This window comes from Hippoglossus hippoglossus, chromosome 1, assembly GCF_009819705.1.
Source record: "Hippoglossus hippoglossus isolate fHipHip1 chromosome 1, fHipHip1.pri, whole genome shotgun sequence".
Classification (NCBI taxonomy): Eukaryota; Metazoa; Chordata; class Actinopteri; order Pleuronectiformes; family Pleuronectidae; genus Hippoglossus; species Hippoglossus hippoglossus.
This window is the reverse complement of record NC_047151.1, coordinates 4584461-4608805: the sequence shown is the minus strand read 5'-3', so window position 1 is coordinate 4608805 and position 24345 is coordinate 4584461. Positions and strand designations below refer to the sequence as shown.

Here is a 24345-nt window from a genome sequence, read left to right as displayed (position 1 = left end):
TAATAATGGGCATTATTTTCACTTTTATGTGTTACTCCTACAGAGAAAATAGGCCTGATCTCTCCCTTTGTGGTTGCTCCAACTGCTCACTTCCACCACCCACACAACACATTTTCCCAGGCAACAATGTTCCTCCAAAGTTTACACACAATAAATAACGATATGCCCAAAGCAGTTAGCAGTGGCCCCGCTCTCCGTTTCCTGGCTGGAGTTGAAATGAAATGGTAATTTTGACTTGAGGAGGATTTCAAAGGGATGGCCTCTACTTTTCATCTTGGTGCATACCACGAGCTCGCCGACACATTCACGCTGGGATTTGAAAAAAGAAAAGAAAAGAAAAAGCAGAAGAAAAGAGAATTTTAAGTTTTTCTATGAACTTCCTTCTTTTCTATTCTCTGCCATCTCCCCACAGAAAAAAGAGCTGTAACATTGCTGAGATCTCTCCCCAAGATGCACAGCATTTATATAAACAACCACCCCCGGTTTGGGGAACATTTGATTGATGTGTCACTGTCCAAAGATTGTTTCCAGGCATTTAAATAGATAATTCAGAGTATTTGATGTAGACATTATTGTTCGTAGGGCAAAAGGTCAGTTGTGGGGGTAGAGCAGGGGTGTCCTCTATCTCCCATGCTATTTTTACATTCAAGGCTCCAACCAGCCTGTTCACTTCTCACACAGGAGATTGACTGACACATGAATCGTGCTTTTGATCAAGATTACAAGGTGGTTTCCTAAACTCCATCTGAGATCTGCCTGCTGGCTCTGGTATGCAAAATACCTTTGTCTCAAAGTGAAGGCCGTAACACTGTGTGGATGTGTCCTGTGCCTGTTTGTTTTCTAGGTCATTCTGCAGTCTGACAGTGAGATTGGAGCAAGATGCAGCAGAAGGATTTGGCCAAGAACTCCATTATCTCAGCGATGAGGAATGAGAAATGGAATTTAAACACCCAAAACAAGGTCTGTCACACATCAGCAGCACTGGCTGCTATCCTCATGTGTACACAACACCTTAACGCTACACAAAATTCACTCTGAAAATTAGACCAGCCTCCCACTTTGTTCGCTCTCTGATTCCTCACATGACAGCCTCACATTCGGTGACCCAGCAGCCACAGCAATATCCAGGGTTCACTTTCCTGGAGCCGTTCGATTCCATTCCATTGTCACTCAGCCATGAGGGAAGTGTCTAAGTGACAAAAGCAGTGTGTGAAAATAAATGTAAAAATCACAATGATGTTTTCTTTATCTCACAGCTCCACAGCTCCACAGCTCGTGAATGAGGCCAGGGTTAATTGCTGTTGATTAGACATCAGTACGCATGGCTGAGTTAGCACACAGATCTTAGTGAGCGGGCAACAGAGGAAGAGGAGGAGCGAATAAGGTCGCTTGCAGACACTGATGTGAAATCAGCGTCAAGTGTTCCTCCTTGGCGGGTTAAGCTAGTTGAGATGCAGATAAGCAATACAGATGAGGTAATGTATTTTATCTGTCTGTTTGATTGGCCTACTGTAGCTGTGTTTGCTTGTTTTGGAGTGTAAATCAGAAGTCGTGCTCACCACCGAGGCCACGTCCATGCTAACTGTACCCAACTAAGAATCTTGGTGTTCCTTTTTTCATGTAGTCTATAAAACAACAATTTCTTGAACTGCCAGATTTTTGAATGGGGTTTGCAATGCGTTCAAAGTGACAGCAACATTCACGTAATGTTGTAAACAAGCCAAGATATCCCTCTGAGCTAATGCGTGCTTACTACAATAAAAACAGGCAATGTTTTTTGCCGACACTAGACACCAAACAAAAATTATATTGTATTTCATTTGTTTCTCAGACTCACCCTGGGTCTGGGTATGCAGCTGCCTTGAGCTGTTTTCATACATGAACTCCGTAAATGTTCAAACAATGGCATCAGGGGTTTGCCTTTCACATATGAAGAACGCAGCAGGAGATTCTCCTCACAGACACAATCACAACAACACAAACATCTCCGGAGCAGTTGAAGGATGGTGCAGCATGCAGGAGGCATGACATAACGTATCATTTCCGCTGCCGAGATCACATGTTTTCAAAATATCTTGAATCTCTCGAGTCTTTCCAAGTTGACATCGTCGTCTGTGTCTTCTAAATGTATGGCACCCCTTTTTCATCCTGAGATATTTGTATTCTTTTTGCATGTTAAAAAGTCATGAACACACCCACTCGTTGGCAGTGAATCCTCCAGATATTCTCCTGCTGTTTTCTCACATGAGCTTACTCTGACATTATAAAGAGGTTTTACTATGGGGCAGGTAGGATAAAATGCGAAGAATGTCCACTGCAACTGACTGGGAGATTTGCATTCTCATATACAGCCTCTGCGGATAATTTCAGGAGAATATCTGGAGTTCAGTGCATGTCTGAAAGCAGCTTCACTGTCACAGATATCTTCACCAATGATTCATGTAGTGGACTCATTTTATACCAAAGAGTGGGTTGAAAGTGTGCTAATGCTAAACCAAGATGTTGAACATTGTAAACGTACGTGCTTAAAGAGAAAGTAAATAAATAGTAACCAAATCCACGTTGACACTATCTGTTGATCCTCCTCCTAATAGTGGTCATTGCAACATAATATATGTCTCTGTTTCCAGAAAAAATCCACTTATCATATCCAGTTAAACCCCAAAAAATGTATAAAGAATCTATGACGAACAGCAGGATTCTCTAATGTGGCTGTAGAAGTTTTGTTAAATAGTTATGTTGCGATTATGATCAAGTCCAACTTTGCCCACCCCAGAAACAAGATACATCTTAATTGATCTTGATGGTCAGATAGTCATGTTAACTCAAAGAACTCCTGTGAAATATAAACCACTGTCATCAGACTGTTGTTGGTATGTCACCAAACAGATGTCTGTCTCCATTTGTGTGTAATAGATAAACAAGCCCTGAGGTCAACCCTTACTTATTATTTATCTTTATTGGCTGATTTTTATCGCTCTGTTGCTTTTGTCACCAAAATAATTACAAGAATGGAGGTGGTTTAGACAGAAGAGGGAGTGACAAGCAGACACGGGTGGGGTGAGGGGGTTTGTATGTGGGGAGGGGGCAGGACATTGTAACCTTCACGCTGCTCAGAGTGAGAGAGAGCTTTGTTTAAATTTCCTAGATCAAAGGGTGCAATGCAAATTCCTGCAGCTTCCACGCCACCATTTGATGTTTTGGGGAGCCAAATTATTGTGGTGATTACAGTAGCTGTACACAACCGGAGGAGCCGGCCAAACAAGTAGGCTTGTTGTGACTCTCAATTAGTGGTGTGACATTTCAGCACCCAACGTCTGAGAGGCATTCCACAATAAGGGAGGCTGTTTGGGCTGATAAAGTGATTTGGCTTGGTGGGGCCCTTTCATCTGCACCGACATTGGGGTATTTGAGGCTTCTGGGGATTGTATCTGCACATCCTCACACCTCCCCTTTACTGTGACAATAGCTCCACTGTGTCAAGCGTTTTGAAGGGGCTATAGGCCTACTGCACTGTGAGCAACTTAAGCTCAGTGGATTGTCATATAGAAGTGCTACCATATTTGGATGCTTCTACACTGCTGCAACGTGAAATTATCAAGACCCATGCTAAAAGTACAAACACAAAATCATACAGATCATTTTATCAGGATTAGGTTCTGTGTTTCTTTTTCCTAAGCAGCTTTACTTCCAGCAGATATCAGATATCACACCATTAGCAGTACTCTCATGTATCTGAATATTCAACCACCCAGCCATCTCTGAAGTTGACAACAGCAGCGTTATTTTTTTGTTTGTGTGTAACTGAAAGCCACCGCAAGTTGAAAGGATAACTTTGCCTGTGGGAAGGACAGAGCACCAGAGGATCAGGTTCAGCTCTACTTCTGATAACACTTTGCATTCTGCAGGCACCAGTGACAGCTCTGATGCCACGTTGTTTGATTGTCTCTTTCATGTTCTCCTCCCGCCTTCAAGTCTGAGCAACAACGCCAGGTTGGAGGTGAACGGATGGTGAGCGGACTACCGCAGCGGACATGGATTGACATGTGTTGTGTTTCTGCTGAGGTGATGGAGAGAGGCACTGTAAGGATGTTGGTTTTCAAACACTCCAGACTCTCTCTTAAATGTAGCAGTGAGATGGAAAAGGTCCTGGTGGTAAAACACTGTCAAGAACAATTAACATCATGACATGAATCTTTGACTCTGGACTACACAGTGATACTGTATGATCGAGGAAAGAGTTGGCTCACCATGAGGGTACTATTAAACCATAAACCTATTCGAGGAAGCAAGTCTGGATTTCATGATGTTAGAGAAATCAGGTTACGGCTTTAAGTCTGGAATAATCAGATTACTGACATGATCGGTCTGGCAATAGTCAATACTTTTATTATTGCCAACAAATCCATACAAATATACAGTGAATTCGTCCTCTTAACAAGGTTATATACTTACAAACATCTAAATGTTTCACATTGTTGGATTGGCTGATGTGACCTTCACATTTATTCTTTTTGAGTTAGTCTCACAAACACTCTCCAGTTGTCTTGAATACTCACTAACAGCAAATCTGCAGATGAAGGTAGTCCCCAACAATTGGTCTGTTGACTGTTTGAGTAATATCTATTCAACACTCCGGAGCTCGTCATAGCGATTGTATATGTGTTTGAGATCCAAAATAGTAATGTATATTTGATAGGTTTGATGAAAATGGATTCATATTTTGTATCAAAATAAATAAATAAACAAAATAGTGTTTTGTATTTTAGAAATGCTGTAAAGTACTTTCTGTGAGACGTCTACGTAATGAAAAATTTAAAAAAATCGACGCATTCAGCCTCTGATTGGTCTCTACTCAGTAATTTGCGCATGCTTGTAAAGACCTGAACATTGAGTTTCAGAAAATTTCAGCCAATGTTAAATTTTCATTGGATATGTAAGGTAAAAAATCTATAAAGCATTTCAGAGTTGTTGTACAACATTATCATGTTATAATGCCACGAGATGGTTTAACTTAGTAAATGCACATGTGTTTGGTGCCTTATTATCATTAACAACGTTGTGCTGCAGTCATGAAACAACAGGTTGTTATCCCATCCACCACTGGCATTTGTTGTAGGGCCAAGGCGTGGGGCTTTATAGAACCCCTCCAAACGGAGATATTTCCAACCCTCACTTCGAACGAAGGGGTACCCAGAATGCCTTGCCTTGGGTAAAATGAGATTGGGCCTAACTGTGTAACTTAGTGGATATATGGTTTGAAATTTGATTGCATGCTCATTTGGATAAGTATTGTTTATTATTTTTTAAATGCAGTAGTTTATTTTGATACATGTCGTGGCTGCTGTATTTTGTAGTAATTTAGTTAGGTATATTATTTGGATGAACTGTATCTTGCCAATTCCTGGTCTCAAAAACCTGCACTGTCTTTTTCCAACACCGTTACTCCTCTGTGTGCAGGGCATTGTGCTGACCTGGAAACAGCCATTCACTGCTGTGAGAAAGAGGGGCCCCCGAAACGCTCTTCCTCACTAAGAGCAACATATAACAGTATTAGATCTAGTTTAATTACACAGGGGCTTGCAGGATGGGCCACTCTTTTCTCTCGGCGGTGAAAATGCTTAGCGTTTGTTGTCGGTTCAAGGCTCTCTAAAGGATGTGCTGGCATGTGTAGGGTTCTGGCAGAGAGGAAACTTGCGGTGGGGGTGTGTAAGGGAGAGGGGGGGGACTGTTATTGTTTGAAAAGCGTGTAAGCGGCCTTCACAACACCGCATCCACGGAAATGAAGCAAACAGAGAGAGAGAGAGAGAGAGAGAGCGGCATCGAGAGAGAGAGAGCGAGAGAGAGAGAGAAAGAGCAAGAAAGAAAAAAAAATCTTGAACAGCTTAGACTGATGACTTAACAGGCGAAACCGAATTTGTCTTTTGCCGGGAGATGTCAGATGCCTTGCCAGAGAGGGAGAGAGAGAGAGAGAGCGCAAAAGCACACCACAGAATCTCTCCTGCGTCTTTTTCTCCTCCGGTTTAAGACGGCTCGGTGAATACAACAACATCAAAGACCCAGCACTCAGAATGTACATTGTTGTTCCAGTAACCACATGAAACACAGAGAGAGAGAGAGGGAAAGAGAGATGGAGAAAGGCTGAGAGAGATGGAGCAAGGTTTTTTTTCTTTCTTTCTTTCCTTGTACATAAATAGGGAGCTATGAAGGGAATCGGTTTAGGAACGGCAGGAGATTAACTCTTTTATCTCTTCATTTCAAACGTCCTCCATATCCACATCCTCCACATGCCAACCACTGTCAGGATCTTCATGCCTGACCAACACCACTACAAAGCAGAGGTGTCTCCTGCATCAGGACACATGTAACTCCTCCACAAACAGAGCGGATGAGGGCAGAAATAGAGGCGAAGAGGAGGTTTGTATAGCTTCAGTCCTGACTCATTGTCATTAAGAATGGCCTCTGTAATCGCAGCTCAACTCAGAGATTGCTCTTATTTTGCCACAGAAATTCCAACTGTGTTTAAAAGAGGAACGTAACAAAACCGTCGCATAACTTGTGCCTCGATGTAACCAACAAGCTTTATTCCTGCCTGCCCTCATCTTTTCCCAGAGACCACCCAGGAGCAACAAGTCAGTTCTCACCTTTAGTGTGTGTGTGCGCATGAGCTTTGTACTTTATAAGCACAAGTGTACGTCTGTGTCTGTATACAGTTGTGTGTATGTGTGTGTGTGTGTGCGTGTGTGTCTATGAATGAATGTGTTTTTTGTGTATGTGTGCGCTCCTACCTCCCACCATCTGGGCCGTGTTTGGAGAGATTTTCTGTAAAAATCACAGTCACGCCGTGGCAGGATTACCACTGTGAAAAAGCAGCACCTGGAAGAAACTCAGTGCTCCTGCTCCTTTCCCTCAGATGCTCAAAGAAGTTTCTGGCTTCCCAGCTTGAGGCGCAGGATTTGTTTTTGACCTACATGGGCGTCCTAGGCCTCATGTTCCCTTCCAAAACACAAAAAAATAAAAGACCACAGCTCAAATTCACATTAGGCCAAATCCAGCGAGGTTTCAGTATCGCCACATTACAGTAAATAAACAAGTGCATGCGTTTGCGCAGCTCGGAGAGCACACAAAAACGTGTATTCAAACAATATATATATATATATCATATTTTGGGTTTTTTTCATTGGTAAGCCAAGACATGAGAGGGTGATTATCCACACTGAGATATAAGGCTGTGAATAAAAGAGTTCAATAATCCCAGCTGGATGTTCAGTCTCTGCATCTTCACTGAAGATTTCCCATTAGAAATAATCTTAGTCCAGGATTAGCCACAATTATAAGTGTTTTGATGTTCCCACACACACACACACACACATGTTCGTACATCTATCACAGTGAGGATATTCATTGGCATAATTCATTCCCTAGCCCTCAAACCTAACCATCAAAACTAAATGCCTAACACTAACCCTTACCCTAACTTAATTCAAACCCTAACCATAAAACAAAGCCTTGACCCTGAAACAGCCCATTAAAAGTGGGTCAGAAAGTTAGGACTGGCCTCACTCTGTAGGTTGTAGACTCAAAATGGTCCTCACAAAGATATCTGTGCAAGTACCCCCACACACACACATAGACACACCCGCACACACACACAAGAGCAGTGTTTCCATACTTGGGAAAAGCTTATACAGCTGAAGCAGTTTCATTAAAATGACATGAAAGACTGAAGACTTGCAAAGCAGATTAGTTGCATCTTTGCTTTTATTTGTATGCGACCTCTGAGGCATTGCACATGTTAAGTGATTTCAAATGAACCAACTCTTACAGAGTTAATAGATAGAGAAATGTGATGTGTATTTGGAGAAATACATAAATGATGTAGTAGGTTTGTACCCATCCCTTTCGCTTCTTTCAAATAGACTTTTATTGACTCATTTGGTTGGTTACTAAACTTTTTGACGAAGGAATTATTTCCAATTGGCTCCAGGGGATCACACCACACTGTCTGTCTTTGGGTGTCTTATCAACTTATCTCTACACACTGTACAGAAAAGACTGTATAAATATCTCATATAGATGTCATTATTCTGTTAAACAGGACTCTGTGCCGACCGTTAATATATCATCCAGATAAAATGACAAAATTCATCGATGCCTTCCTCAGACACATGCACTCTGTGATCCAAACACTCTGTGCCCTGGCAGGGCATGCCTTCCCAAGCCATGGAAAATCAATGATGCAAAAAATAAAACCATTTCTAAATTTGACAGCACTATGGTTATGGTTTGATTTAGGTTTAGACACATAAGCAATTTAGTTATGGTTAGAGAATGATTGTGGTCACGGTTGAAAAGAACAACCCAAAGTTGACTGCTGGTAGGAAACAGGAATCAAAAGATTGATCTCAAATCCAGTCCAGTGTTCTGAGTCAATACAAAGTCACGCTGGTGGATGGACAAGAAACATAAGTCTAGTCCCAAAACCATGTTGTTTTGGGGTATTTACTGAAATGACTAACGTGATCATTAGTTTTGGTAGGACAGTGTCATGCAAGATTGCTGAGAGTCTTTGTTTTACCAGACCTTTCTCCAGTTAAAGAGATGATATATAATAATTCTTAAGTAAAACGTATAAAAACGACTTGACCTATGTTGTAAATTTGAGTAGTTGGATTATCCAAAATGTTTCCATGAGTGTTCAAACCCAAGAAAAATCCCTAATTTTGTCTAAGGTATACGCAGACTTTTCAGTTTGATCACTTTTTAATTAAATTATGCGTTACCCCTGGCTTTGCCCGTCTCTAGACAATGACAAAGGAAAAACACAGTTAGCCAGTCGGCTGATTTTTCCTTCCTCTGTTTGTATTGTTCACTTGTAATGGATCACAATTCTAATCACAAAGCTGACTCGCAGTGGATTGACCAGTTTTTGTATACAGATTGGGTAATTTACCTGCATTGGTTGGTTTGTTTGTTTTTTAGCAAGATTGCACAAAAAACATTATAACGGATTCCCTCTAAATTTGGTGGAAGGATGCGGTATGGGTCAAGGAAGAGCTCATAAATCTTTGTGCGGATCCAGGAATTCTTTTGCATTTTCTTTGACATTTCTAGATCGGACATTTTTCAACAACCACATCTGTTCACTTTTTAAAAGTGCCCTATAGTGCCCTACTTTCGTCACCTGGTAAATATTGCATGTTTTATTTTGCTGCCCTTTGGAGATATTATTTGTAGACGTTTTCACTGTTCACTCACAATGGCAGTTTTGGATCAAACAAATGTCCTGATCCTCGCTTGTCACCATATTATACAAGATTGTGAGTAGCAAGCATAACATTAGCACATTAACAGTCAATTTGGGGAGCCTCTGGTTGCTGTGGGGCCCTAAGCAGTAGCTCAGCTGGCTTATAGGGAGAGCTGGCTGTGGTGGTAAGCAAACTCCAGTGGGAATACTGATATTTTATTAAAGCAGGAGAGGTGGTAAATATATACTCAGTCAAACAGATGTGGGGAGCTTGTCCAGATGTGTTTTGCCAAGTTTAATAGAGTTTCAATTTCAGCAACTCTAAAAATAGACATCCAAATTGAACTGAACCTGAAAACTCAAGATACATCTTGATTGCTTCCCCCACTGTTGTCATGGAGACTAAAACACATGAACAGTCTGACTGATGACACATTTAAATTATCAAAATTTAACACTCTGGGAGTTTACTGTTGCATTTCAGGAACTGTTACAATAAATGCAGCATTAGAGCGGATCAACCTCCCTGAGATCTAAATGTTTTATAAATGTTATGTTCCAAGTTTGTAACAGAGTCTTTCTAATCCCAACCTGAGATATAACCCCTGATGACACCACTATGACATCATAATCTACAGAGAACATTATACAATACTGTTATTGTACATTTTGGATAAAATAAAATAAAAGTAATTGGACAATGCTGGATGTAAACCTTCCTATGCAGTGCTATCAGGTACAAGAGAGAAAATACGGAGGAACTGCGGAATCCAGTGCATGTCTGAAATCACGCAGCTATAAAAATATACAAATACGGTAAAATTCCACCAGGGGGCGTGGATCTGAGGCATGGCCCCTGACAGATGAATCAAGATGCTTTTTGTGATCCTCTGAGATTCTAAACCTTTGATTTCTCACTGCTCTGCTCTCAGTTGAAATCTTCTTCACTGTTAATTTAAACTCTCATGGTTTAGTTGTATCATGAGTGTAGAAACTCTATAGTCCTGGATGTGAATGTGAGCTGTCTCTCTCTGTAGTGAGAGTTGGACAAAATGGTTGTCTTATATTCAGGGCTGTGCACTGAGTGAAGTTTGCTTGCCACATGACTGCTTTATCAGATGGCATAACCGCACTGCAGTAGCTCAAACGCTGAGTCTCCTTCTGTTTCTACGCATGACTGTATATATTTTGCTTTTCCAGAGGGTGTATTTCTTTCAGCAGTACACACTTTCCATTCATGTCCCCCAGCCTTGTGCCATTGTCACCATTTCATAGCATTTTCGCTCTTGACCCGTGGTTTTGACCCTGCTTGGTGCCTGGCAGCGCTGGTGTCCGATGCCGGTGACATCATCCGTCACAATGAGTCCACTGCCACCTCCGGCTCTACTGTCCACTGTGTGCTTGACAGTAAGCAGCCTTGTTCTAGCGGAGGGCGGCGCTGGCACGGCACGCTCCCTCTGTAAATGATGAAAGAGAGCAAGGGAGTTGTGCTGAAAGCGCCGGCCTTGTTTGGCCGACCGCGCTGGACGCTGAGCTGATCGGAAGGCGCCTCTCTCCCCTGACAGTCACTTCTGTGATCTGCTGAGATAAAAAAGAAGAAAGAATGTGTTTGATGTCTCGATTTGAATAAATACGCTGATGTTAATCGTTTTACAGTGTTAATCACATTTGGTGATAACGTGGCTCCTCATGTGTGTCTGCATGTGTGCCAGCATGAGCACATCAATTCAGTGTGTGTATGTAAATATCAGTCTGAGTTTATTGTTGTAACGTTATGTTTATCCTTTGTGGTCCTTTGCCTCCTCAGTCTACATCCATACTACTACATTTTCATATGAAAACACATCTAATCTGCTACGGATACGCCTGGTGACCACACAACACCAGAAGTTTAGAGCCGCCAAAATGCAAAAGATTTGAAACGCTGCTGGCCACGTTTTAGTTTGAAGACTCTCGGGCTGTGTTTCAGTCTGGACGTACAGAAACTGAGATGTTCGGAAGTTATTTCAAAGACACCTATTTGCTATCACATGACTCCCTTCCAGAAGAAAACCACCAGCAGCTACCAGTTTAGAACATGAATGATCAACACAAGTGTGGCTGACCCTGTTGTCTTTGGTAACAGTGCAGTTAAATTCTGTATTTTACAATGTTACATCTGCTTACATGCAAAGGAGAGGCTATTATTCAAGCAATCTGTGATAATTCTACCAACCAAATGCTTCCTGCGGACACCGGCATGTGCATGTCCAGTGTACATGAGTGTGTTTTCAGAAAGTCAGTACGGACGGGGATTAAAAGTGATACAGAGCCAAAAATGCTCCTTTGGACAGAAATCATGAATGAAAAGGTAGTAGTTTATATGTATGTAGCATGACTCTCCCATGTTTGTTTTGTCCCAATGATGTGGGTCTGTTTTATTTAAAAGAATGGGACATGATAAAATCTTTACATGTAGCAGCTTAACAGCATGTAGTTAAGACCTTCCATTTCATGAAGACATGAAACATGTCAAGAATGGATAGGCTGTGCCGGTGTTCACCAGTGATTAAATTTGCCGTCTGTGTCATCTTAACCTGTTGTTTCTGACACGTATGAGACGTACATGTGGATGAACAGATCAGTGGAGATAGTTCTTGTTTCCTGGAATTCCGCGGGGATCCACATCTGGAACAGATTTCTGTGCTGTGTTATGAAAGCTCCGGCTGCTGAGCTGAAATCTGAAATGAGCAGCAGCAGCTCAGATGTTGTGGTTTTACCCAAACACTCCACGTCAGGTAGCCTGGAGAGCACCTTCAAGGTGGTAAACTTGTAAGCATCTGGCTGAGACATTACTGAGCCTCTAAAGAAGTCTGATAAACTAGAGTGACTAGGATATTTTTAGCCTCGACTGAGTGTATTGTTTTAAAGCAGATGTCTTGTCTGTTCTTCTAGATATCGATGTTTATTGATGTTTATTACCTTTACTCGCTGGGACAGTTCAGGGTCTTTTGTGATGTAAATTCAACATCATATTGCCCGTGTCCTTGGAAGAATGGAAGAAGTTCAAATAGACCTAGATGGAGAATTTTCTTAGGAAGCCACCATAGGTGTCATGAAGACAAAGCGTGCCCCCCTCCCTTGTCAAAAAAAGAAGAATCTTGCTTGCTGCCACACCATATGGAGAATTGTCCCAATTTCTTTTCCTTTATATCAAATGCAGCGTGTTTCAAGTAGAATCTTTTGTAGCATATACCACATGCGATTTGGGCTCTTGTGTGGCGACGCAAACTTTGCGACTTTTTGATATCTCGCTGAGTGCTGTGTGACAAGTTTCTGTCACTCACACGTTCTCCTTTTTCTCTCTCCACCAGCAAGCATATTTTCTACCCCATCGATTGATTAGCATACATCAAGCCCCTGTCGTCATGGCAAAACTTTATTTGAATCTTCAGTTCCTTTCCCGTGTCTTTCAACCAGCAGCTGTCAGCCACATCAACACTCGACGCGCTCCGTGCCAGACAAAGTTAAATTGAAGCTCACTCTAACACTATATATAGATAAAATGTCACTTCTTTCAAGAGACAAGGCACCTTCGAAGTCGTCAATACAGAGCGCTTTATCACGGGCAAAATAACTTTGAAACTGGAAAAGAGAGCAAAGATGAAACGATTATTCTCTCTTCCCACTTTGTGCTTGAAAAAGAGAAGAGGCGAGATTATTCTAAAGTGGGTAGAAGCGTTTAAGGGGCTTGCTTTTTGATCTGCCTGTCCATCAACGAAAACGAAGAGCACCTCCGGATGCTTCTGATCGTTAGGTGTCCTCAAAGTGTCTCAAAGTCTCTTTGTTATCGCTGAGTGCGTCGATTAAAGGGAGGAATATCATTTATTCATTTTGCCGTTGAGCGAAAGAAAGAGAGGATTCAGGAGCTTAGCATTCATTTTCGTCAAACTCTCGAGGTGTGGTGATGAAGTCAGCTTTCTTTTGAGAGACGAGCAGAGTTGAGGTAAAGAGATGCGGCGTAAAAGTTTTGGCTCTGCAAATTTTGAAAGGCCTCACTGATCTTTCAGATAAAATAAACAGCGTTCAAACTTTATTAAACTTTTCTTTCAACAGCGCGTTTTCAGGACGACACTCCTGTGAAGAATCCTGTCAAACAAGGTGTTACTGATGGTTGTCACTAATACATGAATTTATGCACATCCACACACACAATCTCTCTCTTTCTGTTATATCTGTCTATATCAGTCACACACACACACACACACACACACACACACACACACACACACACAGGATAAACATGTATAGAACGCGTAAGTATGTATTTATTGGGATATGGCACATTGATTTTCGGGATGTGGGAACACAAAGCATGCCAGTATCAACACACTCTTTATGTGTCTGTTTCTCTTTTCACCCGAGGACAATGCCATATTCATCTTCGTTCCATTTTTCCAAACGTGGTATCTGATTCTTTAACATGCCTCTCAGTCTGGAAGTCCCTTCCTTTCCCACTGTTTCAGGCCTTCTTTTTTCTTTTTTTTCAAATACTCAATCCTGTTGCGAGGTGCCTCTCAGAAGTTGAAAGTTCTTTTCAAGCCTGAAGTTTTTGCCGTCTTCACTTTTCAACTGGCAAGATGAATATCGGTGGGACAAAGCGCAGAAAGGAAAAGCTTTTGACGAGACTTCTGAAGGCCCAGGAGCTCGTCCTGTCTCTCCCTTTTGCACTGGCTTTCTCACGTGGCTGCTAAAAAGACACCGTATCAAATGCAAACTGAGAAGTCACAGTCTTTCAAGATACATCAGTGGGGCCCTTGTGGAGATGCTGCTCTGCTTAGTTTTTTTCTCAACTTTTGAAAAATGAGAAATTGGTGCATTCTCTCTTGTGTTATCAGAGCTGCTGACAGTAAGTTCATGTTCTGTATGTGCAGAAAGACAATAGCATGAATACATGACCTGGAGCAAAGTCGACTTTTGAGGTGCAACTTGTCAAGACTTTATCTTTAGCCGTATGCAATTTATACGCCATGTCGATACATATTGTTCTAAGGAAATTACAGAAATGGCACTTACAGTTATATGTTAGGAATACCCCTCTCATTCATAAAAATCTTAAATGTGTGAAATGCTGTCATATTAGAGGAATGAACAAAGATAATTATGTTGTAAATCAACTCAAATGCCCAAGCAGTTTATTTTTGTTTCATATAGGAGTTGCTTTTTGTAGCTTATGCTGTCTGGACAATCTGTGTTGGATATTTGAAGTCTAAACAGTTAGTGTTTTGTGTTGACTAAGGCTGGAGGGCCAGTGGTTTAACACTTTCAAGAAGCACTTTGTGGGGCGGCATCATGGGGTAGCCTCAAGGAAACCTGAAATAGCTGAAACTAGACCTCAGTGCAAATAATCACCCTGGGCCTCTGTAAACCATCATGTTTATGCATTGTAAATTGTGAAAAGGAATGCTTTAACATTGTGTGGCATATGTATTTCAAGGCTTTGAACATTGGATGGCATCCGACTTTCACCCACACAACCACAGGCTTTTGCTTTTGCCTTTTGACTGAAATATCACTCAGATTCCAAAGAAACTAAAAAAAAGCAACCTTTTTTGAGGCTGCCTAAAGAATGTGTTTGAAACCATTTCTATGCTGGTTCCATGCATTTAGCTATCACTGCTGCAGGGTCAAAAACCTTCCACACATCTTCTGGCTATTTTAAGTTTTACTTTGGTGACCATGCATTTTTGAAATTACACAACAGGCTTTGAAAGGTTCATCTGGAGTCTTGGCTTCAAAAATGTTCTAAATCTATAGCAGACATTATAATCCTTTAATCCTCCTCTAAAACTGGACATACAAGGTAACGACAGAGCTCTTTATAAAAACACACAGCAGGATGTATTTAGATGGACCTCTCCTCCACCTTCGAAGGAGGTTCTAGGGCCCTGTTCCAACCTGGTATCAACAAGAGACTTGGGCAATCTGATCACAAGGGGACAATTTGAAGTACAGGTGTGCAAGCACCAAAGACTACATCCATATTTGCAACCAAGCACACAAGCATTGTTTGACTCTGTATCAGTTGAAAACGCCTACCACTTGACCTCTCACCTACACTGGGCACTGGTACTGGTGTAAATAAGAAGTATTTGGTTATTTACAGAAAGAACTCGGTTACAAACAAGAAGCAGCAATAGTGAAAAGTAGCATGCAGAATTGAACAGCACAATAGTTGTTTCCAAAGACAACAAGTTCAGCAATGCTTGTAATTGATGATCGATGTTGCGTTTTACACTGGAAGCCAAGGCTGATGCTAGTTGATTTCTTCAGTTCATGTGATAGGAGCCTGACGAATTAGTGAAGGCTACATCATGACTGAAAAGACCCAATCAAAAAGTGGTTGTGAGTGTCAACGTCATCATTTCTAAACTTCTCAGTTTCATCTGGTCCAGACTAAAATGCAGCTCCGGAGTTTTCACACAAAAACGGGGCCAGCAGCCTTTCCAAAAGTCTTTGTTTATGTGTCTCTAAAGCTCCGGAGTAGTTTGGACGGCAGGCGTATCCACAGCAGTGTTTAAAGCGTAGTAGTGTGGATGTAGCTTGAGATCCAAGTTCTGAGTTCAGACCACATTCAGAGGTGGACTGCAATGTGGCCATTGAAAGACCGCCAACTCAATTAGCGTCCTCTGACCTGTTGCAGTTCCATAATGAGCCCAAAATATCTTTGCTCTGCCTAGTGTGTCCTGTTCATTGATTTATTTGCGTTATGTATAATGTCAGATATGAACAAGACCTAAGAAATGTTTTTGGCAGGTTGGGCAGTTGCTACACCGGTTGTCTCCTTCCTACAATTCAACTCATTTGCAACATACCTACTTTAATCTGTGGTTTTGAAACCTTGTCTCACAACCTGTTTACTCACTGAGTCTTCAAAGGGACTGTGAACACACTTGGTGATGTCATGACAAACATGAACAAAGTTACACCCACTCCAAGCATGCTCAACGGATTAAGTAACCGACAGTATGTCACAGACATAAAGAAGACAGTGTTGTCTCAAATACTTTATTTTTTTTTACCATTGTAACTTCTATCCTCAAGCATACCTCACTTAATAGTTCAGCCTAGTTTTTCCAAGTGACTCACAAATGGCCCCAATACTGAGTTTGTTGAGTAATATTAAATGCAGTCTGTTAATGTCGTTAAATTTTAGTTGAGCAGAAATATGAATTATTTAGGCAGCTATACTTACTTTTCAATATTTTCAGGACACTAGCACTTCAAGTGGTAATCAGATGGACCAGTTCAAACCCTGGCCCCACCCCTGGATCTGCCCCTGATGAGGAAATCATTGTGTTTTAAAAAAAAATATCACATTTATTAATTGAAAATTAGGCTCAGATCAGAATATTTTGTCTCGGATCAAAAGAGAGTCCGAACAACGCTCCCAGACAAAACCTGTCAACACAGCAGGTACAACGGGTTTGTTCAGATCGCAAAACTCTGCAGTCATGCTTCTGCTGCAGCCTTGATCTTGCCGCCTTGACATGTCCATGTACACACACAATCATAACATCCCACATATGCACACATATGCACTTAAACACTCCTTTGTCAAGCACAGAGGTGATTTATATGAGGCAGGAAAGCAAGCAGGGTGACATTTGTAAATATGGAGGAAATATGATAAGATATGAATGTGCAAGGATTTTGAACTCTAGACTGTGTAGGTGCTGACCGCTGTAACTTTTGCATTCATGTTCAATTGACAGATATAATATATACTAGCAACAGTTATTATTAGTTAGTTACTATTTTCTTCTTTCAAGCTTTAACATTTACTACATTTAAGTAATTAGTTACTTATAAAAAACTGAGTTACTTTTAAATGCTATATTATTTTAGAGTTATTGAACCTGTGACAGTGTGGGACAAGACAACTGTCACATTTTATCATTGTGCCCATTTCATTATGATGGAGTAAGTAGTGAAACAATCAAACACAAGACATTGACACGGTTGTAGGCCTATTTATTCAGTGATCATTTTATGTCAGTATGAATAACAATTGTAGGTATTATTATTTAATATCGCGAAACTCCTCACACCAGCACACAGACACAACTCATCATCTCTGCAGATAAAAACCATGTCCATATTTAAAGAAGAAAAAGCTCATAGTCTCTGAAGCACTGGACTCCGCAGATCCTCTGTATTTTCTCCAGAGGAGGTGCATGCGTGGTTGGAAATGTCATAGTGAGACACTCCGCAGTTTCTACGGACTTTATCCTGGCCTCCTAGTTTAAAGTCCATAGAAATCCAGGAGAAGTCGATGTGAGAACCCAGCTCGGGATCCCCGCTGGATTCACCACGAGCGAGCGTGTGATGACGCTTCTAACACGCGACAAAAAATAAATGAAACAAATATCTCCCTAGGAAAAAGCGTTGCCATACACCGACAAAGATGTCAAGAGAGTTTGTGGTGATAAGAGCTGACGCCGGGGTTGGGAGTGCTGCATTTTGTCTTTATTAGATAATGTATAAGACAGGAGAGACACAGAGGATGACCGACAACAATAATAATAGTAATACCAAAGTTTGTGGCTATAAATCAACCTTTGCAAACCTGAAAAAAACCCTGCATGCATTTAAGTTTCTACATGTGTAGAATAGATTTGTATTTGTGTTTGTTTTGTGAATATTTAGGAAATGATACAAAGCAGAAAACTTCTTGCAAAACTCAGTGCTCAAAGTTCCCACACTGTTTGTGACATTGACTTTACTGGTATGAATATTGACCCTTTCTTTACACTTGAATCTGATTGAACAACGACAATCCAATTACAAAGCAGAACACTGTAAGAAGGACGTACAAATACGCATGTTTTATTCAAATACAAATCTTTGGTTTACAATGCACAAACTTGAACAAAACTCATGCAGTAAAGGCTAATTCCAGTTTATTTCCATTTTGGACTTATGTTCATACTTTTGATCAATATTTGTATCGTTTATAACACTCATCCTACTCACTGCTGAAATGTGGGAATATGGTAACATGTCTAAAAAGGGAATCAGACCAGTTGAAATACATAAGCAGTCAGATGATCACAGCATGCAAACAACCAATTTAAGCAAAGTTATTTATGAGAGAGAAAAACATTACAACAACAGGAGCTGCAGCATAATCATGACATACATGAAATTAAAACATAAAGTTGTACATAATCTGTCCAGGATTTCGTCCTTTGTATAACCTGTCTTGACTCATCAGACTGGTGATGTCACTCTGTTTGCAGATCTCAGTGACTGCTTTGGTAATTACGACATTATGATAAAATGAAAATAAATTATAGCCTGAAACTATGGATACAAGAATCAAGCTGTGAAAAAATACAATATCTTGCAGGATAAAGATTGAACTTGGAGATGGAAACTTGGCAGGACTTGGATTAAAAGGGTCCATCACACACAGACACCATTAGTCCCCAGAGCTCCAGCTGCCCAGCCTCTAAAGTCACGTTGTCCCAGTGTGATTGAAGGTCCAGCTGGTAGACCATACCTTTTGATCCCTTTCCCTTTTATGCCAAAGACAAACAGCTCCTCGTCGTCATCCACACTGGAGTGATTGATACACACACGCACACACGCGCACGCACACACTGTGATCACGTTGAGGCACACACATGCATGCACACATTTACATGATGATCACAGAGACACACTTGCACATTCACACACACATGCATTAGCATTTCCTTAATGAATGCCATCTCTCCCAGAGTAATCACTCTGCTAATGACCTGCTTGAACTCAGAATGAAACCCAGGAGGTGAGAACAAAAGGTGGAGAGAGAGACACAGTGAGAACCATGCAGTGTGTGTACATGGCTGCAGACATTCATGTTGGTCCACTTAACTATCCTGCTAAATAGAGTAGAATAGTTTGAGGGCTTTGATAGAAAGGAACTGTAATATGGATCTAAATTGTATTTTCCTTAATGATTTGTGGTCAAAACTCCACCTTAACACTAAATTGACAATAAATATCGTAAAATTCAATAGTATAATTCATATTTGGGACGTGGAAACTTAAGCTACTTTCAACTGGGTATAAATGTGCTTTTTTCAGTGTGCATGCAATGCTACAAGTGTAACTACAAAGTTTTGTCTAGGAAAAGTAGCATGTCATTGCAAAATCTCCCTGATCCCTGTCTATTAAATGTTTCTCATGTTCAGTCTGTGTGGCAGTGGTGGTACTAGGATTTTTCCAAATCTGGGGCCATAAAGGGGCCACAATTTATACAGAGGGACTAATTATATGATCAGAATTCATGTACATGGCACATTTAAGTCTGTCCTTGTTCACTGTTAACTCTATAGGTTTGAGAAAAGTCACACATCATTGAAGATTGAAAATTGTTCCTTTGTTTTTCAAATAAAGCTTACAAAATACTAAATCTTAACAAATTTTCATATTTATTGTTAGTAAGTGACTAGTTAATAAATAAAGATTACTGACAGGGGAACTTCAAGAGCCGATCAGATTTCATCTGGGGCCAATGCCTCCCTGGCCCGATCCCTGGAACCGCCCAAGCTTTACGCACATTACTGTAACATTGGAGGTTGCCCTCTGAAAAGCTGTGTGGATCCACCATGTTCACATTTCTAGTCCAAAAAGCCACTAATACAGTGCTCTCTATTTAGCTGGAAGTGCTGTTGCATTTATTTTGTCTATAGTAATCCTCAGTCACTTCTGTTCAGCGTGCTGCACATCTGCCTCCATGTTTCTTCATGGTTGTTGTGTCTGGCTGGTAACAAGCAGATCAGATTCCTTTAAAACTACTGAACCAATTTTATTGTAATGGAAGGGTGGGGGACAAGGAATTATTAGATTTTTGTATCACTTATCACAAGACTGTTTGGGTTTTGGACATTTGCAGCGATGTACCTAGGATTAATAGATGGATCTTGAATAAATAAATCAGGCATATTTAGGGGAGTGATATCTAGAGTGTATATAATTTGGTGCAGATCCAAATAAAAGTTGGATTTAAATGTGGTTTCATAAGGAGATAGAGTGCACTCTACTGAATGCTATTATACAGTTATACATGTTATTCTCAGAAATATCAGAAACAGTTTGACACTGTTTACAACCTAGTGGTCCTGTCAATATACAAATAACTAAAAATCAAAAAGGCTGAAATTGTAAATGAAACATGTGTAGACCCAGTGTTAGAATAACAACACTAAAATCTGCAATAATTACAGCTAAAAGTAATCTTCATTGTTTGGTCCAGAGGGGCACTTTGAGACTAAAACAAAGGACAATGGGGCAACAGCATGAGCCATTTATACCACTATCACTGGATTTACAAACTTTTTCCTTGTTTTAAGACAAATGAGCCTCTGGGGCTAAATAACTTTCAGCTTACTGCTACAAGTGAAACATTTATATGTATCTGGAGCAGTTGCTCTTCATATAAACACAGTAACTGTTTATCTTATTGGGACTGAATGACTCCACATAACCACAACAATCATGTGATTTACAAGCTAATATCCAAACTGAATATTGGAACTGGGGTTTTCCAGTTACTGGCTTTATTTTTCAACTTGTTCACTGCACCTCTCTCCCCCCTTTGACAACCTGAGGGAACAATAGAAGGACAACTGAGAGGCAGTAATAGAGAGGAGGGGAGGAAGGGAATGTGCAGTCGGATCTACACGTTCTGGGTTTCTGCAGCCCCACGGGCCATTTTCAGGGCCTCTCCTTACACGGGACCCAGCCATACATGGAATTTGCATGAAACTGACTTTGGTGGGATCTCCCTGCAGCTAAAGCGCTGGGACACAACTTGCATTCATATTCCCAACTGGGCACTGCACAGTGCATGAGGAAGAGCTCAGAGATGGGTGTCATCTTTCTCATTTGTGGACCACAGGGCGTCAGGATGTCTGGGTTTGTTTTTAGGAAGATAGTTTGTAGTAGACATTGTCGCAGATTAGTCAAGTAAAAGCTTGTCTCCTACTCATGTAAACAAAATTTCACAGCACAACAGCTTTTAGCAAAGACAACAGGGTCAGCAATGTTTGTAATTGATTATCCGAGGATAAGGTCAGTTGTTTTCTTCCAGAAGGGGTTTATGTGATAGGAACCGAAAAGACCCAATCAGCAAGCGGTTCTGAATGTCAACGTCAATGTTTCCAAACAACTCTCAAATCTCTCTCTCTCTCTCTCTCTCTCTCTCTCTCTCTCTCTCTCTCTCTATATATATATATATATATATATATATATATATATGTATTTATGTTTATAGATACATATATAAGTATGTAAGTACAGAATGACTTTGGTTGGGAACACAAGAAGATGGAAAAGATAAAGGATTTGGAATAGACTAAGGCAGACACAGAGAAACAAAGGAAATACAACAATGACATATGGGAGAGAGGAGAAGGACACATGAAGTAAAAAAGGACGGTGATAGAAACAAAAAAAAATGAAATGAATGAATCCAGATACTGTGAGTAGTAGAGGTCACCCCCCTCTCTCTCCTTTCTCTTATGGTAATCCCTCCAGTAGCAGTGAGCTGTTAGGCTCCTCCATAAATCAGCGTTTGTATGAAATACCAGCGGGAGCCAAAGGTCAAAGGAGAAAATTAGCAGCTGTCTTTTCCTCTCCTTTCATGTTAGCCGCAGGGCTAATCGCCAAGTGCACCATCAGCCTCATTTCCACTTTAAAACAAAGTCCCCGACAAGCTGGGGAGGAGCTGTTTGCCCACTCTTACATTTTATGGCACCAGATTTTATTCTGAGGGGGGGTGGTGCTGGATGGTATTCTTCCCCTCCCTGCTTTCTCTCACCCCTCTCTTTCTGCACTCCTTTCTTCCATCGCCGTCAGGTGTGGGAGGGCAAACAGTGGAGCATGCTTCCCTCACACTGCTTTGTTGACGCATGTCAGCAGCGTTTGAGGAGCAACGATGATTGGCGGCCTCCTCCCGCTCAACTTCGAGGCGGTGCTACTCGTTAATGCAAGACTGTGTTGACCTTTTCACTCCCACAATCTGTATCATTCTCCTGTACTACTGTCAGGACTAACCAGTCACTGAAATACTCACATGTTTGTTCCACACTTGATATAATTGGTCGAAGGTTGTTGTAGTGTTTCCAAATGAGCTGAAAAGTGAAGTTTATCAATTTATGTTGGAATTGAATCTGGAAACTATTTTCTGGTTGCATTTTTATTCTGTTGGACTGCCCGTGTTCTATTCTGTCAGGGTTTTTTTTGTCTCTTTACAGGAGATGGACTATGTGTTCACAAATACAGATAAGACGTTGCTATAGTCTCCTCTAATGTTAATGTTTAAAAATTATTCTGATATGCTGGAACGAGGATGTGAGGTTGGGTTTCTAATGTTTATGAGAGCATTTTGCATTCTAGCGTTGTAATGTTGAACAAAAATCTAATTAATAGTCACAGTGCATTATTGTTTAAATTGACTGACCATCTGTCTGGTCAAAGCTGAGCAAAGATGAATCTAACAAAAGACTTGCTTCAATTTGTCAGTTGGCTTCGGTAGAGGGGAATGGAAAATGGCAGTAATTTTCTCATGTTCCCACTTTACTGTGAAGTACTAAATTTTAGGAGCCATTTGTTTGCATGCATCGTTTTCCCTTGTAGCTCAGAATTGTGCAGTTACTAAAAGAGAAGATCAGATGCAAGTTTTTTGAGCCTGATCACATTAAATGGAATCGTGTCACATGTGTGAAAAGGTCCTTGAAGCAACATCACAACAAATACTGCAAACAAAAATACTTTGAAGATCCTTTAATGTCCATGTTAAATGTTACTTTAAGTGTGTCAGACTTAAGTAGAAGTGTGTGTATTTTTGTATTCAGGTTGTGTTACCATAATAATATGCACTGTAATAATGTAGTCCAAATCAGAAGCACAAACCAGAACATAAAAAATTGTCAAATAGAGCTAAATCAACACCTCGGACTCATGTTTAATAAAAGCTGAACATTATGGCTTCACAAATGCATTGTTTGTGTCATGTTTGTGTACTTGATAACAACAGAGGTGTTTCCATCACTGTTCCGACCATCACTGTGTGTGTGCCTTTATGTCGTCTCCCTTTTTGTGATCTCTCCTCAAATTTGACTTGTTTTTGTGGCATGAGATGTAAATTCTGATCCCACATTCAGTATTCTGTTAAAAAATATGGTCAATAATTCATGCATAAAAGGAGACTATTTCTTCTTTCTCTCTGCACATTCATCTCTCTTTGTCTTTCTCTCTTCTATTTGACCCCTATTGCATCTCTGTGTTTCAGTTTACATCTCTTTGCCTGCTCATACGCTGTCTCTCCATCTTTGTTTCTCTCTCTGTGGGAATGTTTTCCCTATCGCTTGTCAGTGCAGTCAGTGAGGTGCATAGCAGCAGTGCTTTGTTGCCATGTTCCTCTTTGCCTATCTGCTGTGCAGTGTGTTTTGAAACTCACCCTCCCTCCGCACACCTGCTGAGTAGCTGCATGACACTGGGAAACGTCCCACAATAGGGTCAAAACACTTTTATCTTAGTTTTAGTTATGGATTTAGAAACTCTCTCAGGAATAAACGAACAATATGCAGCTGGCCAGCGCTGAGGTCCTGGATGATTGCTCTCTTTTGCTGTATCCAGAACTTCCTTTATTCACAGTGGGTGGGTTTAACTCTTCATCGTGTAAAAATACCATAACTGCAAAGAAAAAAGACCTTAATCATACAGTGGCTATTTTGAACCCCTTTGTCCTACTCACAACAGCAAGAAAGAACACACAGATGGTCAAAGCAAAAAGAAGTTGGTTGAATGCATGCATGCATACTCATAACATAGATGAACATTTGTGCACATTATACAGTAACATATTTATGCACACCTTGAGAGAGAAAATGTAGCACTGCCTATACTTTCAGGGTTTGTTTGTTTGTTTTTCACCTAAACCATTGCACAACACACACAAAATCACAGTTTCATTTTAAAACCAGGAGGTTTTGCTCATTACATGTTGTTTATACACATGAGTCATTGTGGCGTCTGACTGAAAATGATAGAATGCGAGAAATTAA

General features: G+C 40.7%; 1 protein-coding gene across 3 annotated transcripts in view; it reads left to right on the top strand.

The window, feature by feature from the left end:
• LOC117762612 (axin-2-like) overlaps positions 1 to 24345 on the top strand; it is an 85159-nt gene that overhangs the window by 38423 nt on the left and 22391 nt on the right. For 2 of the 3 annotated variants that reach the window (XM_034587072.1, XM_034587065.1), the window contains exon 5: positions 845 to 960. The exons of the other annotated variant lie outside the window; for it this stretch is intronic. The gene's annotated coding sequence lies outside the window, so the exon portion shown is untranslated. The remainder of the gene's footprint in view (positions 1 to 844; positions 961 to 24345) is intronic. 3 annotated transcript variants of the gene reach the window in all.